The sequence below is a fragment of the Anser cygnoides genome, chromosome 21 (genome assembly GCF_040182565.1).
Source record: "Anser cygnoides isolate HZ-2024a breed goose chromosome 21, Taihu_goose_T2T_genome, whole genome shotgun sequence".
Taxonomy (NCBI): domain Eukaryota; kingdom Metazoa; phylum Chordata; class Aves; order Anseriformes; family Anatidae; genus Anser; species Anser cygnoides.
The window spans coordinates 9300365-9318539 of NC_089893.1; positions in this window are offsets into that span (position 1 = coordinate 9300365).

Genomic DNA, 18175 nt, shown 5'->3' on the forward strand with positions numbered 1-18175 from the left:
CATGCAAGTCCCTGGCTCTGGCAGAGCGCAGGGAAATGGGTTCAATAAAAACCAGTCATGGGATCAGTTGTTTCCCCTGTCCCTGAGAGTTGCAGCCAAAATCCTCTCTGGGGTCGGGGGCTGTTTTGCACCGCCGCTCTGCAAGCTTGGCTCTTGGTGCAGTATATTTATTCCATCTTTTTGGGGGTGGTTTGGGTGCAATATTGCCTTTTTGGGATCATTTGGAGGAATCTCAGCCCCATGCAAACAGCAGGGAGGGGGTTTCCCTGTAGTGAGGAAAGCTGCTTTTGCATGTCTTCCACCCCCCAAAAAAGCCTTTCCCTTGCAGGCTAAGCTCTCATGGGACCTGCAGGTCCCTCTCCATGTGCTCTCTTCATCCAGGCACCGATCTGGCTGAAAATCACCCCAAAAAAATGCTGGGGTGGGGACGTGAAGCAGCCTGTGCTCAGGCTGGCTGGAGCTGCTCACAGCATTGCCCCATCAGCATTTTTTCAGCATCCTGTGACGCAGGGCTTTGCTTTAAATCGGCGTTTAATGCACTCAAGATGTCCGCGTACACCCACCCTCCTCATTTGGCACCAGGCAGCTTCCTGGCGGAGCACAGGCTCGTTCACTCTGAAACCTACTGATGGCGCCGTGGTGCTCAGCCAGCAGGCCTGGTCAGGGATCTTCACCGAGCTGAGTGGCCCTAAAGCAGCCTGTTAATGCACCCCCAAAGATCTTGGGGCTGGGGGCTCAGGACTGACCCCCCCCCTTCCTGCGTTTTCTCAGGGCAGCAGCTGCCCTGTTTTCCAGCCTCCCTAATTGCTTTTCTGCAGGGTTAATGATCTGAGAGCTGCCAGGGGTCCTTGGCACTGGAGCGAGAGGACTGGAGATTAACCCCTGGGGAACACACACACCCCCCCGGCAAAAAAAAAAAAAAAAAAAAAAAAAAGCATCCCCCCAAAAACCCATCCCAAGATGTCTCCACACACCACAATTTATCCCCAAAACCCAGCAGCTGCCTTGGCTTCAATTACTGGGGTGGAAAAAGCCCTTTTCACTTGTTCCCCCCCCCCTTTTTTTTTTTTTAGTACTCCCTGCCCTGGCCCCAGACCTTTTTCTTTTTTTCGGTGGGAACCCCCCCTTTGGCAGAGCAATTAGCAAGGCCTTTTGGGGATTTTTAATTGCATATTTATATTGCAGCCAGGAGCGAGACCCCGGCAGCGGGCGAGGGGGAAGCAGGAAGACGCCGCCTCCGACCTTGTTTGCTTTTCAGCTGGGATTAAGCACTTTTAATTGTCCCAGAGATCACAGATTGCAGCCGGGGGGATAATTAGGCTGAATACAGGGTTTTCTGGTTCACTCCCCCCAGGCTCCCTGGTGGGCCTGGCGGGGATTTGTAATTTGGGGGAGGTGGGGGGGAGGGAGAAGCTTTGGGAGCGCCCTGGGAATAAGGTTTTTGGGGGGTTGGGACAGACACAACTCATTGCACAAGTGGGAAGTTCGTCCCCTGTGAAGGAAGAAGTTTGGCTTCTTTTTTTGGGGAAAAAAAAATGTTTAGTCTTCTTCCCCCCCCTCCCCGACAATGCATTTTTCACCCATTACGTGCCGCTGTTTTGGCTATAAACAGGTCGTTTTGGGGGTCACAGGGCGCGTCCCGCCGCCGGAGCTGCGAGGGGCTGAGGGGCTGTGCTGCTGAGCGGGGGGCGCGCAGCGCTCGCGCCCCACCTTGCCCCTGCGCGTTCGCCAGGCCCGTCCATCCCACGAGGATTGTTTTCGGCGCCGATTGTTCCCCCAGCCCCGGGATTTTTGGCTTCGTTTTCCTGCTGTTGTCCCTTCGCTTTCTCCAGCAGGCCGCGAGCCGGGAAGCGTGGCCAACGTGCGGCGACGAAGCCACGCGGGGGCTGTGGCCGCAGGCAGGTGCCTCCCCCCGCGGCGTCCCCGTGGCACGGCACCAGGGTCACCTCCCGCGGCCCAGGACGCGGCGACACCCGCTCCTTCGGCCCAGCCCCGCACTGTTCCCCTCGTGCCGTCCTCCCGCCCTGCTCCTCGGCGCTGGCAGGGTTTTGGGGCGTCCCACGGGTCTGAGCCCCGTGCGCTGGGCGTCGCGGTGGGCGACGCAGGGGCCGAGCGCCTCGTTTCCGAGCGCGTCCCCCCGGGGGCTGCCGCGGCAAGGGGGGTGCGCAAGGCGGCTTGCCCCGTGCCAGCGGCCCCCTGAAAGCGCCCATTGTGCGGGGCCGGCGGCGGTGGCTCGCTCGGGAGCAAGGGGCCGGGGACAAGGCGCTCTCAGAGAGGCACCGGAGCGTGCAAAATGCCTTAAACCAACATTAGCGCCAGCGCGGGCGGCGCGGCTCGGCGGGGGCAGCTCCCGCGGCCGCTCATCACAAATTCATGGCGCCCCAGCGCCTCTCCCTGCGGGAGCCCGCACCGGGGTGCGAACCCCGACCGCGGCCCCCGAGGCAGCGCATCCGCCACGTGCCCCTTCCTTCCTGGCTTTTTGCTTTTCCCTCGTTTTGCACAGACGCTGGATGAAGGCACCTTTTCCGCGCGATAAGTGGGAAGGGGGGGGGGTTTCCCGCGGCCCCTCGCTGCGGTTCAGCACCTCCCCACTAATTCTGGGGAAGGAAACGTTAAACAGGCTGAAGTGCTGCTTGTTTGGGCTGGGTAAACGCCGGCTGCCACAGTTTACTTTGCCGTCAGGAGCCCCGAGTGCCTGTAAAGCAGACGGCGGCCACAGCGCATCCCGCGGCGGGGCTGCTGCGACCTCCCTGCGGGGTCCTGGCGGGGGGGATGGAGGATGCAGGATTTGGGATGTAGATGCAGGATTTAGGACGGGATGGAGGATTTAGGTTGCAGATGCAGGACGCAGGATGTGGGATGGATGATGCAGGATTTAGGATGTAGATGCCGGACATGGGATGGAGGATTTAGGATGGAGATGCGAGGTCCTAGAGGTATATTACAAGATGCAGGTTAGGGGATGCAGAGGTGGGGTTTAGGGTGATAATGGAGGATTCAGGATGGAGACTTCAGGATGCGGGATTTAGGATCCAGATGTGGGAAGTAGGATTTAGAATGTGAATGCAGGATTTAGGATGCGGACACAGGATCACAGATGTAGGATGCAGGACACGGAAACAGAATACGTGATGCGGAATGCAGAAGTGGAATTTAGGATGCAGATGTGGGACGGAGGGTTCAGGATACAGGATTTAGGATGCAGACAGGACACAGGATGTGGAAAGTAGGGTTTACATGCAGATACAGAATTTAGGATGTGGGATGGAGGATTTAGGATGCAGGTGCAGGACATAGGATAGGGGATCCTGCAGAATTGGGATTTTGGGTGCAGATGTAGGTTGGAGGAGACGGGATGAAAGGCCAGATGTAGGATTAAGGGTGCAGGTGTGAGACGGGGAATTTAGGATACAGATGTAGGCCATGGGATGCAGAAGCAGAGTTTGGGATGCAGATAGGGGATGCAGGACAGGTGACATGGGAGATAGGATGCAGATGAAGGATGCCAGGTACGAGGCACAGAACATGGGATGCAGAAGCAGGATTTAGGGTGCAGAAGCAGGGTGTGGGACACAGGATGCAGGAGCAGGAGTGGAAAGCAGGATGCAGATGCAGGATGCCAGGTGCAGGACTTAGGACAGGGGATGCAGAAGCAGGATTTAGGATTCAGATGTGGCATGTAGATGCGGGACAGGGATGCTCTGTCCCCAGGGCACCAGAGCACAGGCCCAGCCACGCCTGGGGACCTCGCAGGGCAGGAGGTGTAAATTCCCAAGGAAACACCACTGCTTTCAGGCCGTGTGCCTGGCCCGTACAGGGATTGCACCGCTCGTCCCCCATCTGGGCAGCAGAGCCTGGCCCGTGCGGCCACATCTGTCTGCCAGATGTGACGGGGCGGTGATTCGCGGGGGGGGGACGGAGCCCCTGCGGACAGGGAAACCTCCGTGCCCCACTCGTGCTGGTTCGGGAACGCGGCACTCGCACTGCGCGCCTGCTCGAGGGCTGGGATGGGGCCGCGGGAGCTGCCCTGCGTGGCCAGCCAGGGCAGGGGGCAGGACGTGGATGCGGGATTTTGGGGTGCAGGACGCGGGGTGCTGGGTACGAGACGTAGATATGGGGGCAGGTGCAGCGCGGGGAGGCAGACGCAGGACGTGGGATGAAGGGTGCAGATGCAGGATTTTCGGCTGCGGGATGGAGATGAGGGGTGCGAGTTCGGGAGGCAGGGTGCAGCCTACAGATGTGGGATATATTTACGGGATGCAGACATGGGGTGCAGGGTGAGAGGTGGAAATGTAGGGTATAGGGTGCAGATCCAGGAGGCAAGAATAGGATGCGTGGAGCAGATTGCTCCACGGGGTGCAAACTGCGGGGTGCAGGGCGGAGGTGTGGGAGGCAGCTGCAGATGAGGATGCACAGGTTTGGGCAGGTGGGAATGTCAGAAGTATTGCCTCTCCTGTTTTTAGGGATAAATTTGGAATATTCCTGTTAACATCAGCCTTTTAGGGACTGGAAATCCAACAGGTTTGCTTCCTGCAGAAGTGCTTCTAGTTTCTGAGCTGCCCCCACCAGCTGGGTGTCTCGGGGACCGCTGGCTCTGATGAGCTGCAACATCTCCCCGGGGAGACAGGCTGCTCTCCCCTTGGCAGCAAATATTAAGCTAGGCGAAAATAAAGATGAAGCAATTCCATCCAAAACCACCCAAATCCAGCATTTTCCTTTTTAAAGCACTCTCTCCTTGCTTTCTCCTCAGCGCTCCCCACCACAGAGGTGCCCTAGGGATTGGACTGAGGCTCAGGCTATGGCTTCACACTTGCAAAACCATTGCAGGTGTCAAAAAGCACCCAGCATCGCGTCCTGCTCTACAACACAGCCCCAGCCATGTTAATAAAAGCAAAAATGCAGGGGAGCCCGTGTGGGGAAAGCAGCTCAGGAGCCTCCTGCACAAACCTGCAAGTTTTGCTGCTTGCAACCTTCTGCAAGCAGCCGAGAGGGTTTTGTGGGATAAAAGCTGCAATCCCCCAGTATCAGGGGGAGTCAGCACTGCTGTAGCACCCCACATCCATGGGCGGGAGAAGGAGGAAAGAGAAAACACTTGAAATAGGTGAAAGCCTCCCAAACATGCAGGCTGAGGTCATTTTTTGGCGAGGAAGTCGGCTCGCTCGAAGTGCCTCCAGGTCTGGTTTAATATCAGCAGAAACATTCTTGGGCAGGGTGGGGAGAAAGTGCTCTCACCCCAAAGCAGCCTGAAACGCCCCCCAAAAAAACATCCAGAGCTCCCGGCCACTTTGCAACCCCTGGCCAGTACCTGAACGCGGCATGAAGAAAGCTGAGAGCGGGGGGAAAACAGCAACAAATAGCACAAAAACAGCACAGAAACAGGCAAAATGCCCCTGGGGGGCGGGGGGGGGGGGGGGGGGTGCTCAAGCTTTAAGTGGCTTTCAAGGGGTGTTTGGTCCCCGCTGGGACGCTCTGCCTGTGGATTTTCTGGGGATGGGGAGGAAAGCGAGGCCAAAGATTTGGCAGGGAAAATACATTTTTTCCCTATTGCCCTGCAGGGTTTTCTCTCTTTCCTTTGCTCCCTCCTCAATCTAGCATTTTCTTGCTGGTTTTACCAGGCTGTGGGGCTCAAAAATACCTCTGGTCCCCCCCCTGAGCTGAGGGGACCTGCAGCCAAGGACCCACATCGCAACAGCATCGTGGGGCTGCGCTGCACAGGGCAGCGGAGCAGAAGGGGCACAAAGCCACAAAAATAATTGCATCTGCCGTGCTCTGCTCGGAGGGCTGAGCAGCTTGGGGCCTGCCGCTGCCTTGCCGCGAGCCCTCAGCCACCCTGCAAAGCTGTTTTGGCTTTTCCAGTGATTTAGCACATTAGGAGGGTTATGGTTAGGCTGTGTTTATTTTGCTAAACCTCACAAACCCATAATAGAGCTGGGGAGGGGGAAGGAGGCGGCGGGAGATGCACTGAACGTTTAGAAAAAAAGAAAGGAAGAAAGAAAGAAAGAAAAAGGGAAAAAAAATGAAAGCGCCAGCTGAGGAGGGAAAATGAGGTTGGGATTGCATCTGCAGAGCAGCTGTGGGCAGGGATGTCCTGAAATAAAGGTGGGAAAAAATTGCGGAGGCGAATGAGAGGGGATAAGGAGCATTTTGGGGGATTTCTGCGAGGGAGGAAGCAGTGGGGCAATGCTCTGACCAGGGAAGGGGATTTCTTCTCCGTGCTCTCACATTCCTCCCGTCAGCAGTATTTACACGACAGCACCAGGAGAAATCCCAGGTCGGGCGGACTGCAGCAAGGCGAATGCGCGCAGCCACTGCTCGCTGGGCCACTGCCCCACAGCCTATTTTGTTTGATGGCTGCAGTGCACGGGGATGTTTGCAGCCTGTTTGCACCGCGCAGAGATGTTTGCAGCGCGCAGCGATGTTTACAGCCTGCGAGGTTGTTTGCACCGTGCAGGGATGCTTGCAACACGTGGAGGTGCTTGCAGTGCTTGAGGATATTTGCAGCGTGCCGGGGACATTCGTGCATGCAGGGATGGTGGTGGTGCATGGGGATATTTGTGGCTCACTCGGATGCTTGCAGCCTGTGGGGATGCTTGCAGTGCTTGGAGGTGTTTGCAGTGCACAGGGATGTTTGCATCATCCAGGGGTGTTTGAGGCATGCAGACACATTCACAGCACTTTGCAGAACCCAGAGACACCGGCAGCAGCTTTTCAGCCTTGCCCCCACGCTGTGCCTCAGCTTTCCCCTTCCTGAGACCAAGCAGAGCACCGGGGCCATAGGAACCAGTGCCAGCTGCACCATTGCTTGCCAGCCATTTATCCCCCAGCTCAATCCTCCTGCTAGCACCCCAAAAATGCCTCTTTGCAAGGAAGGTGGGTGCAAAGCCCAGCCGGCAGGTGAGGGCTGCCAGCAGCAGGGAGATGTGTGATGAAATTTGTTTTGTGAAGTGGCAAAAGGGGCACAGGGCCCGTTCTCTCTGGCCACATCCCTGGCGGGTGATGGGGCTCGGCCTCCCTTTCTCGCCTTTGCAGCGCTCGGAGGGGCTGCTGCTCACCAGATGTGATAAGAGAAGGTTTGGCTGAGGCTTGAAAAGGAAAAAAAAAAAAAAAAAAAAAAAGCAAAAGCAGAGCAAATTCCTTGGCAAATCAAAGTGCAGTGCGTGCGGAGCGAGCACAGAGCCTCACGTGGAGGCATCTGTCTTGATAAGGGGCGACACGGCTGCAGGGAGGAGGAGGAGGAGGCAGTGAAACCACTCCTTGGAGCCAGCAGTTGCAGCTTGGTTTTGCAAGAAAAATGCCCATCCTAGTGCAACCCAGGGTGTGCCTCAGTTTCTCCACCCTGTACATGCATTGCGGGGGGGGGAGGGGGGGAAGGGTTTAAAGCTGAGCGGGTAAAACGCCTTGGAGGGGTTAAATGGGGCGATTTTCTGCCGGGTTTTATCCAAAACATATGTTTTCGCCACTATTCGAGTTATCTGGGATATTTCCTGCGTGTTTGCTCCTATGGCAACCGGCCCAGCATGAAAGACCTATTTACTGGGCCCTGGGATAAGGCACGGCCATATGTTGTCAATTTGGAAGGCGCTCCTTCCCCTCCGCCTGTCTCCAGCCCCTCCTGCGGCACAGCCCCTCGCGGGGCGCCCGGAGCCGGGGATGGGCGCCGAGGGCAAGGTGAGATGGTGGCTGGGGCTGGGGGGCAGCCGGGCAACTTGGGGGACGTGGAGATGGGCTGCAACATTGGGCTGAAGTCCTTCAGGAGCTAGGGGTGGAGACGAGCAACCTGCAACATGGGTTTGAGGTCCCTCAGGAGATGGGGATGGAGAGGAGATACCTTCAGCATCAGTCTGAGGTCCTTCAAGGAGCTAGGGATGGAGAAAAGCAACCTGCAACATGGGTTTGAGGTCCCTCAGGGGCTGGGGATGGAGAGGCAATACCTTCAGCATCAGTCTGAGGTCTGTCAAGGAGATAGGGGTGGAGACAAGCAACCTACATGGTTGGCTTGAGGTCTGAGAGACCAGGCTGAAGACAGAGCTGAGGCCAAGGTATCTACAACACAGTTCTGGTGTCCAACCAGGACATGGGGTTAGAGACAGGGCTGGAGATGAGCTACCTGCAATGTCAGTGCGAGGGCCATACAGGGATGGGCTGAAACCAGGAGCAGGAAGAAGCCCCCTGCGTAGGTCTGAGGTCCACCCAGGAACAAGGGCTTGGAGCAGGAGTGGAGACAAGCTCCCCACGTCGCTCTGAAGCTCATCCAGACGACGGAGCTGGAGACGTGACCGGGAAGAAGCTAGCTGCAGCGCCGGCCTGAGGTACATCCAGGAGACGCGGCTGGAGGCAACCCACCTGCAGCGCCCTCCTGAAGTGCCTCCAGGAATAAGGCTTGGAGATCTCCCACGGCAAGTCTCGGCCCAGTTCCAGGTGCCAGGGCATGGGGCAGGAGTGCGCCGTGGGGGCAGCAGAGACCCTTTGGCATCCCCAGGGCCTGCCATGGGTGTGCAGTGAGGTCGCCCCCCCCCCCCCCCCAGCAAGGCCGGGCTCGTTGTGGGTGCAGCCCCAGTGCCCCGAGAAACCCAGCGCTGCTTTGGGGCCGTTCCTTGCTCCTTCCTGGCAGCAGCCACCTGGGGGTCTCGCTCCCCATCACCAAAACCACGGGGCCCATGGGATCAGGATGAAGGAGATAATGTAGAAATGAGGAAATGGGAAAAAAAAAGCATCGTCACCGCGTGCTGCCGTGGCCAAAATCTAAACCGGTGGGAGAAGGGATTAGGCAAGTCCCCAGGACCCGGCAAGCTGTGGTATTGGACCAGCAGTTGGCACATGGCCTCTGCCCCAGGGTGCCAACCCTCCCCTCCCCCAAGTTCTGGTGCAAGCCGAATTCCTGCAAATTCATTTCTTTTGTCTCAAAATAGCAAAAAAAAAAAAAAAAAAAAAAAAAAAAAAGGAAACAGGGAAGGATTTTATGGCTGCAGTACCCAGCACCAGAGCAGCTCTGTGAGCTAAACAGCCAAAATGCAGTGAAACTGGGCAAAATGTTTTCCCATCTACTATAATAGCTGTAAAAAAATCAAGGGAAAAAAAAAAAAAAAAAAAAGAATATTTTCTAATACCCAAGTGCTCTTATTGCTTGCTGCAGGGAGAGCCCATTCTCTTGCTGCCTTTTTGCCTTTTACCCTGCTGGGTGAAGCAGCTCAGCATCACAAAGCACAAAGCCCTGACCCCCTCCAGCGAAACCAAAGCAAAATTCACACCCGGAGGAGCTGAGGGATGTGCAGAAAAAGCCCCAAAAATGCACAGGGGTGACCCACAGCATCCGTCAGCAAGGGCAAGGTGATGGCTTTCACCCCTCGGCGGCTGCAGCCGGGCAGGGCCAGACACAGCACAGGACAGGGGATTTTGGGAATGATTCACTCCCTCATTGGTATTTCTGATGAAAAAGCACAAACAGAACATTTTTTTTCCTCCCCCATGTTCTGCAGGAGTGACCCTTTCTCGTGCAGCCTCCTTCCCACCAGCCGCTCAGCGCTGCCTTCCCATATTTCTTTTTAACACACACACACACACACAAAAAAAAAAAAAAAAGGCTTTCAGCCAAAATAAACCTTCTCTATGAAAATGTGTGTTTGGGTCAAAAAGCCACTTTTCACTGGGAAAAAAAAAAAAAAAGAAAAAGAAAAAAGAAAAAACAACAAGAAAATCACCTAACCCCTTAAGTGAATGGTTGGCAAAGCTCATGGGGAGCTGTGATATTTTTTGTGGAGCCAACTGATACAGTGGGGGGAAGGACGGAGGGAAAAGAGTGAATCCCCATAAAAATAGCACGGATGAGACCTAATTGTGTTAATGAGCAGAAAACCTGAGGGAGAGGAGGAGCCGCCACCTGCAGAGGGGCCGGTGACAGGCAGGAGCCCCAAGGCCAGGAGCTGGGGGCGTACTTTGTGTCCCTTCCACGCAACCAGCTCCAGCACCCTCCGACTCCCCCCCCCATGCATTTGTATTTTTGGCTGCATTGAGGAGAAGAAACGGCGCAGCACCGAGGCTGGCTGGAGGAGCCTCGAGGTGCTCGCAAGCTGCACATCCCCTTTCAAGAAACCCATCTCCCCCCACAAGCTGGCTGGGGAGATGGAGGAAATTGTCTCCTTTTTCCCCATTTCCCCATCCCGGAGGAGGCGAGCTTTTGTTTGAAGACAGCTCTTCATTTCCTGCCCCGCGAGCTTCAAAGCGGTGGCGGCCAACAGCGGGGACTGCTTCCCCTGCTCCTCCCGCAGCACCGCACGTGGCCGCGGCGTCCCCGGGCAGGGGAAGGTCCATTGGAGCGAAGATGTCCCGCCAAGGCAAATGCTGGCTTCAGAAGGATTTTGTCTTTTTTTTTTTTTTTTCCCTAAAAAAATGCGAAGTTTTTGCTCAATTGAGGAGGAAAGTGGGTTTTGCTTTGTTTCCATCCCAGCTCTGTTTTTACAGGAGGACCCTGGGGCACGTGCAAAGAGACTTTCAGACGCTCGGCTTTTACCCCCGTTAGGAGCCAGCCTGTGGGAGGGCCCCCCCGGGAGGGCCCCCCCATGTACCCCCGTGTCCCCCTGTGTCCCTCCGCAGGTGGTGACCAAACCCAGTGTGTCAGGAAGGGGCTGTGGTCGGCAGGGGCCCGCATGGGACCGGGGAGCTCCCCATCACCTGGGGGGCAGCAGCATGAGAGCTTCAGGTATGGTGAGGTGTATCTGAGCTCTTCCCTCCTCTCCTTCTCCTTCTCCTTCTTCTCTTCTCCTTCTCCTTCTCCTTCTCCTTCTCCTTCTCCTTCTCCTTCTCCTTCTCCTTCTCCTTCTCCTTCTCCTTCTCCTTCTCCTTCTCCTTCTCCTTCTCCTTCTCCTTCTCCTTCTCCTTCTCCTTCTCCTTCTCCTTCTCCTTCTCCTTCTCCTTCTCCTTCTCCTTCTCCTTCTCCTTCTCCTTCTCCTTCTCCTTCTCCTTCTCCTTCTCCTTCTCCTTCTCCTTCTCCTTCTCCTTCTCCTTCTCCTTCTCCTTCTCCTTCTTCTCCTTCTCCTTCTCCTTCTCCTTCTCCTTCTCCTCCTCTTCCTCCTTCTCCTTCTCCTCCTCTTTCTCCTTCTCCTCCTCACCTTTTCCTTATCTTCTGTTTTTTCACCCTGACTGGTCTATTCTCCCTCCATCTTCTCTCTTCTCATCCTGTTCTCTTTATCCCCTTAACTTGTCTTTCTCATCTCTCCATCTTCCCTTCCCCTCCTCTCTCAGGTGACGCGTGGCCCCCACATTGCTCCCTCCTGACGCCCCCCACAACCTGTCACCATCTCCCTGCCCGCTCCCATCCCCACCTCAGTTCCCCCCCAACACGCTTCTACCCCGCTGCAGGGCAGGTCCATTAGCCGATGCCACCCAACCCCACCTCCAAGGATGAAGGCCGTGGGGGCTGGAGGAGCCCCGCACGCAGAGGCCCCCATGCCCCAGCACCACTGGGGCTGCCCGCAATGCACTGGACTCGGGGACAGGGAAGCCCCAATAAATCTTGTGGCGGCAGCAGCGCTCTGCCACCATCTGAGCACAGCTGTGTTTTTCTAGGCACCGGTGATGTGACTGATAGGGTTTTGCTGCTACCGCAGAAGCTGTTTGCACGTAAATATTACATTAGGCTTTTACAGACCTTTCTGTCCCTGATGTTAACCTTAATGTAGCTGAAGAGGACTTGAAAGGGCAGCGCGTCTCGGATCGGAAGCCTCACGCCAGCAGGAAAACGCTCCGTGTGTCAAGTGCTTGAAACCAGAGGGAGGTGGGAGCAATAAATCTCATGACCCCACAGACACTGCCTGTCCGCAAAACAGTCTGGCCCCAAAGCCAGGGGGCAACAGGACCTGGCTGGCACACACTTTCCCTTTCCCAGCAGGGTCCCCAAACCCTCCCTGGTAGAGCCTGATGGGGACTGGGACAAGGTACCTAGTGGGGACTGGGATGGAGCGATAGGGACTGGGACAAGGTGCCTGATGGAAAGTGGCATGGGGTGATGGGGACTGGGGTGGGGTACCTATTAGGGACTCAGATGAGTTGATGGGGACGAGGACAAGGTGATGGGGACTAGCATGAAGTGCCTAATGGGGACTGGGATGGGGCATAGGGGGACTGGGAATAGGTACCCATTAGGAATTGGGTTGAGTTGATGGGAACCAGGATGGAACCAAGATCACCGAGTCCAACCTCTGACCTAACACTAACAAGTCCCCCACTAAACCATATCACTGAGCTCTACATCTAAACGTCTTTTAAAGGCCTCCAGGGAGGGTGCCCGAGCCGCCTCCCCGGGCAGCCCGTCCCAACGCCTCACAGCCCTTCCGGTAAAGAAGTTCTTCCCGATACCCAACCCAAACCTCCCCTGGCGCAACTTGAGCCCGTTCCCCCTCGTCCTGTCACCGGGCACGTGGGAGAACAGACCGGCCCCCACCTCGCTGCAGCCTCCTTTAAGGTACCTGTGGAGAGCGATGAGGTCGCCCCTGAGCCTCCTCTTCTCCAGGCTGAACACCCCCAGCTCCCTCAGCCGCCCCCCGTAAGCCTTGTTCTCCAGACCCCTCACCGGCCTCGTCGCCCTGCTCTGGACTCGCTTGAGCACCTCGACGTCCTTCTTGTAGCGAGGGGCCCAAAGCTGAACACAGCACTCGAGGGGCGGCCTCACCAGAGCCGAGTACAGGGGCACAATCACCTCCCTAGCCCTGCTGGCCACGCTGCTTCTTATGCAAGCCAGGAGGCTGTTGGCCTTCTTGGCCACCTGAGCACACTGCTGGCTCATATTCAGCCGACTATCAGCCAATACTCCCAGGTCCTTCTCTGCCAGGCAGCTTTCCAACCACTCATCTACACGCTATCGCACTAGGGGAACTTGGTGTGCTGACTCTAAGGAACAGTACAGAGCGTACAGCGGAGTGGAGACACCACGGATAGGTTCTGTGACGAGATGGGGACCCAATGCTCTTGTGCACACCGAGGAAGTGATGGGAGCTGGGACAAGGTGCCTGCTGGGGACAGGGTGATGGGATACAGGATGAGGGACCCACTTGGGCCCAACATGGGGTGCTGGGGACCAGCTCAGGAAAACAAGGAGCATCTCCCACCCTCAACCCCCCATGCTGACCTTGCACCCACAGCCTGCCCCTCCACCAGCTGGCCCCCCCAGTGCTCAGTGTCCCTCGTTCCCCAGCCCTGCCCGTGGCACCCCGAGGATGCTGCCGCTGCGGGGCCAGGCGGCTGTGCGTCTCCTACAGGGTGGGAGCGGCGAGGGCTGGAGCACGGGGTGCTGCCAGCTCAATGGCGGGGCCTCGCTCCCACGAGTGCATGAAAGGCTCCCTGTCCAAACGGCATTAGACGCGCTGCGAAGGCTCATTCCCAATCGGTCACGCTCCGAGGCACAGCTGCAGCCCCCGGCTGCGGGAGCCGAGGATGCTCCAGGGCTTTGTTCGAGCAGCCCCGCTCCCGGGAACCGTGACAAGATGATCAGATTACGGGGCAGCCAGAGAAAAATCACCCTCCCTGTGAGTGGAGGGGGGCACGCCTTCCCTGGCCATGCCGAACACTGAACTACCTGCTTGCTGCCAATGAGATCGGTCCTGGGGGGTAACAAAGAGCCCCCGCTAATGCTGGGGCTGCGTAACAGCACCATGCCCCTGCCTCATTAATGATGATCTCTTTGGCTGCCCGTCCTTCAACGGTCCCCTCTGCCGGGCCCATGGGGAAGGGTTGGAAGTGATCAACGTTGGACACAGGCCCGCAAGGAGGAAGGTGGCTTTTTGGGGGTCCTCAGCTGCATCCTGGGGCACAGTAGGTGCCCGCAGGCCCCATTTCTGCCCTGTGGGATGGCAAGCTGGCATGGGGAACAGTAAGAAGCGAGAGACAAACCCCAGTGGGGAGAAAGCAAAAGCAGCAGGGTGCACGGAGAGCAATGCTTGGCAAGGAGGAAAACTTGCCTTTGTGAAGTGGAAACACAGAAGTAAAATCAACAGCTTCATGCAAGCCTAGCCATCAGCAGCAACAGGGAGAGACACCAAGAAGACTTGGCTGCCCAAAGCCACCCAAAACCTGGCAAGAAACCACAGAGGTTGGTGGGTCACGGCCTTTTTGTCCCCACGAGGCTGTTTACAAAACTACTGCCAGACAAAGCCACCAGCCTCTGGCGGGATCCCAATTTACCCATTTGCATCTTTGCAGAAGGGATTAGAGGGAGCCCCGTTGTCCGGGTGTCACTCGGCGCCTTTGAAAGCAGATGACTTCATCCGCTTTCATGGCCCTGCCGCCTTCCAGTAATTAGATTTGCTCCCAATTTGGTACGACGACAGCAGTTGGCGGCAGGGGTGAGGATGTTAGCCAGATTTTGCTCCCCCTTTGCAAGCACTCAGTTATGGGACTAATGATGGTCCCGGTGTAAAAAACACCAGGTACCACAGTGGGTGCATTGCATCTGTGCAAGCAAAGCCGTGTTGGGTCCCTGCGTGGTGCTGCTGCTAGAGCCAGGCTGTCAAAGCAAAATATCATTGCCTCTGGAGCTGATTTGTCATTCATAAGGATTTTGGGTGCAAATAGCCCTTCCTAGGGATGGCTCCGGTTAGCCATCCTTTTTGGCAGCTATTGCACGCTCCTGCAAGCCTCCTGGGAGCGGTGCAAGGCAGGGCCCTGCCAAGGTTAATTCAGTTAGCACACCGCTAACGGGCGTAGCTTGTCCTAGCACCAGTCCCTAATGAGCAGCTCATTTGAATCCATGCAAAGTACCAGGGAGCATGGAGACATGCTAATTAAAGTGACTGCTGCTCTGTAATTAAGCAGCAATTCCCCCCCCAAAGAGGGCTTTATCATGCAAATAGCTCCTGCTTGGGTGATGTAAGCGCTTGCGGCAGCAGCTGGGTCTCCCTAATGGGCTCAGGGGGCATCGATGTGGCAAAGCAGAAGAAAAGGAGCAAATTTTACCATTCCCCGCCAAAATCTTCTCCTGCAGAGGCTTTGCTGTGGGACAGGGCTGCGGGGGTGACAGGGGCACACCGGCACGCGGCGAGCTCGCCCAGGCTGCTTCCCAAGCTCAGCCCCTTCACTTCCCTGTTGTTTTTCCCCCGCAAAGAGTAATTATCCCCACTGGATGTCAAGAGCCCTGTTATTTTTTGTTTTCAAATCCTGGCGCAATTGCAGCGTGACAAAGCGCATCTGGTTTTTATACGAGTGGGAAATGCTTTCTAATAATCTCCGCGACAGCTTGAATAATGGGAATCTGGAGTCATCCCAACAGGCCAGGCCATCCATGTGGCATCAGGGAGGAAAACAATGAGCGCCTCCAACCAGTGCTTGGTTAGGTTATTCCTGGTGTTTATCTTATTCCTAGTGTTTATTTTATTCCTAGACTGGGGAAGTTTTATATTAGAGCCACTGAATTTGAGGGCTGCTGGATCCTGCTATGGGAAAGGCCATCTTCCATCAAGGCTATCTTCCATCAGGGCCATCTTCTATCAAGGCAATCATCCATCAGGGTCATCTTCCATCAAGGCCATCTTCCATCAGGCACAACTTCCATCAGGGCCATTTTCCATCAAGAACATCTTCCATCAGGGACATCAATTAGAAGGGCCAAAGCCTAACTTGAATTCAATTTGGCTAGTGCAGTAAAGACAATAAAAAATATTTTATAAGTACATTAACAACAAAAGGAGGACTAAGGAGAATCTCCATTCTTTACTGGATGTGAGGGGAAACACAGTGACGAAAGATGAAGACAAGGCTGAGGTACTCAATGCCTTTTTTTGCCTCAGTCTTTATTCGCAAGGCCAGTTATTCTCAGGGTACCTCCTATACCATCTGAATGTTCATAAGTCTATGGGGCTGTACAGGATCCACTGTACAATGATTTACAATGATTTCAATGATTTACAGCAGTCCTGGCTAACTGGGGTGGTCCCAGTTGACTGGAGATTGGCCCACCTTCAAGAAGGGCTGGAAGGAGGACCCAGGGAACTACAGGCCTGTCAGTCTGACCTCAGTGCCAGGGCAGGTCACGGAGCAGATCATCTTGAGTGCCGTCACACAGCACATATGGGACAAATGAGTGGTCATAAGCATGTGCTTATGAAGGGCAGGTCCTGCCTGACTAACCTGATCTCCTTCTGTGACAAGATGACCCACCTAGTGGATGAGGGAGAGGTGTTGGATGTTGTCTGCCTGGACTTTAGCAAAGCATTTGACACTTTCCTACGGCCTTCTCCTGGAGAAACTGGCTGCTCGTGGCTTGGACAAGTGCATGGTTAGTCAGGCTCAAAGGGTCCGTGTGAAGGGGCTTAAATCTGGTCAGTGGCTCGTCAACGTGGCACTCCCCAGGGCTCAGTACTGAGGCCAGTTTGTTTTCACGTTAATCAATGATCTCGATGAGAGGCTCAAGCGTGCCCTCAGTAAGTTTGCAGACAACACCAAGTTGGGTGGGAGCACTGATCTGCTTGAGGGCCGGAGGGCGCTGTGGAGGGGTCTGGGTGGGACCTGCGTAGGCTGGATCTATGGGCCACGTCCAGTTGCATGGCCTTCAGCAAGGCCAAATGGCAGGTCCTGCGGCTGGGGCACAACAACCCTGTGCAGCAACACAGCCTGGGGAAGAGTGGCTGGAAAGCTGCCCAGCAGAAAGGGACCTGGGGGGTGCTGGTCGAGAGCCGGCCGAACACGAGCCAGCGGTGTGCCCAGGCAGCCAAGAGGGCCAAGGGCCTGCACCCTGGCCCGTGTCAGACCTCATCACTCCCTACAACTCCCTGAAAGGAGCTTGCAGCGAGGAGGCTGCCAGTCTCTTTTCTCAGGTGACAAGTGATAGGACACAGGGAAACAGCCTCAAGTTGTGCCAGGGGAGGTTTAGGTTGGGCATTGGGAAGAATTTCTTCACAAGGAGGGTGATCAAACATTGGAACAGTCTCCCAGGGAAGTGGTGGAATCTCCACTCCCAGGGGGATTTGAGACATGTGGATGTGGCATAAGGGACACACTTTTGTGATGGGACATGGTAGGTGATACTGGTGGTTGGACTTGATGATCTTGAAGGTCTTTTTCAGCCTAAATGACTTATGACTCTATGATCTTCCATCTTCACCACCTTCCGTCAGGGCCATCTTCTATCATGTCCGTCTTCCATCACAAACACCTTCCATCAGGGCCATCTTCACCACCTGTATTTAACCCTCGCCACTCATCAAATATGTGTCAGAGATCGAGGTTGTACATCTCGGCCACCGAAGCAGTGTGGTGTCTTCCAGGCTCTTCCCAAATTCCCAGCAGAGGCTTCTCTGCAGGGCGATGCTTGAGGCTTCGGCTCTTCTGGCAGGTGCCAGCCTTTTGGTGTCCCCATATCTCCTGCTTATTCGGCTTTCCCTGACCATGCAATGCATGTGTGTAGTGATTTAACTCACCGCCTGACTCATACTTTGTTTTGGGTGCTTTCTTCACTAAAAAACATTTCCTCCTGACCTCAGCTCTCCATGGAAGGTGCCCGCACCCACTCTGTTCTGGCAGCTTGGGGACTTTGAGTGCTTTTTCTCAATTTTCCTTTCTTTTTTTTTTTTTTTCCCTTTTGCACTTGTGGAAATAATTACGTCCTGCAGGAAACCTTTGCAGGGATAAAATTAGGGCTGGTAAACACAGGGTAGCACAGCCTGTTGGCCTCCCAGGTTTGCCCAAAACTCCACAAACTGAGGCCTTTTCACGTGAAACCCTTCCTGGGCAAAAATCCCTTCTCCAGCCCGCAACCGCCACATGCAGGCCCAACCTAAATTTAGCAGTGCAAGTCCAAAACCAGGTCATTTTGGGCAACATCTCTGCTGGCCTTGACAAACAGCCTGTTGGAAGGGGCTGGGAAAAGCAGTGAAGGGTTTGGGCGCAGCACAGGAGACGGAGCCGTAATGCCCCAGTTCAACGTTTAATTCCAAAGATTAGGTTTAATGCTGGGCAATTTAGCGAGCTGTTAATATTAAATTACGCTGCAAATGATGGGAGCTTCCCGAATGCTTAATATGATCTTCTTGCGGTTTGAGTTTGGACGCGCTCCAAGCCCAGATAAGCCCACTTTTGTTGGTTTTAGTGCTGTCTGCCCAAGCAGGGCTTTTTTTTTTCGGCGTTATCTGTTGGAGGATCACGCACAGAGCATGTGTGCAGAGTGGAGGAGCATTTCCAGCCCTGCCTGGCC